Source organism: Pseudochaenichthys georgianus, chromosome 9 (assembly GCF_902827115.2).
Source record: "Pseudochaenichthys georgianus chromosome 9, fPseGeo1.2, whole genome shotgun sequence".
Taxonomy (NCBI): Eukaryota; Metazoa; Chordata; class Actinopteri; order Perciformes; family Channichthyidae; genus Pseudochaenichthys; species Pseudochaenichthys georgianus.
This window is the reverse complement of record NC_047511.1, coordinates 4,436,900-4,437,958: the sequence shown is the minus strand read 5'-3', so window position 1 is coordinate 4,437,958 and position 1,059 is coordinate 4,436,900.

The following is a 1,059-nucleotide window of genomic DNA, read 5'->3' as shown; positions in this document are numbered from 1 at the left end:
CACAGGCTTACGGGGCCAGTGGCCGCCCCCTGCCACCAGGCTGAGATGCCACTCTACAAGGAGCATCTTAACATATTGGGCTGCCCTGAGAGGGGTGCCCCTGGAGACCATCTGCGCCGCGGCGTCGCGGGCGTCTTCTGGCACATTCTCCAGTTGTCATCAGGTCAATGTCGCCACTCCCCATTCTTTGGGCGTGGTCCTTTTGCCGAGCTCCGCTGCTTCCAGTGGTGAGCAAGGGCTTGGATTCTTCATGACATTGTTGGTATAGGTCATCCAGTGCTAAAGCACCGCCTCTGGCGGTCAGTAGGGACGAAATAGAACGATAGTTACGGCTGTAACTACGGTTCTATGAGTCCCGGATGACCGCCAGAGTTCCCTGTCACTCAGAATTCTTGTGTGCTCGCGAGAAGATTCGGGGAACAGATCCTCTGACAATACCGGCTGATATAGCCGGTGTCACGTGGGTCACAGGTGACTTTGTTGTTATTGGTACTCGAGCTGCGCATGCGCGCGATGGACATATCCAGTGCTAAAGCACCTCTGGCGGTCATCCGGGACTCATAGAACCGTAGTTACAGCCGTAACTATCGTTCTTCAGGGCTGCTTCTTAAACTCTAATCACACTCTCGCAGACTTTTCTGGTGTTTCTAAATTAGATGACAATGTATTTGTGTCATTTAAGAGGAAAAGATGCCTGGTTTTGTTGTTGTTATTACTGTCAGGAAATGTACAACCTAACCCTGGTCCGCCCAGTAGTAATAGTCAGATCGCTACTCCTGCTGATTTTAAAGCTAGGTCTGGGTTGGGTTTCATCCACTTGAATGTGCGCAGTCTGTTAGGTAAACTAGATTCTGTCCGTATCTGGGTGAGCTCAACTGACGCTGACGTCATTGTTTTATCAGAAACATGGCTAAACAAGTCTATTTTGGCCTCTGACATTGCCTTCAATGGTTTTAATGTGGATCGTACTGACCGGCCTAATAAAGGTGGTGGCGTTGCCATTTATGTTAAGAATAAGTTCAGTGTAACCACATTAGTTTCCAAATCGATCAGTAAGCA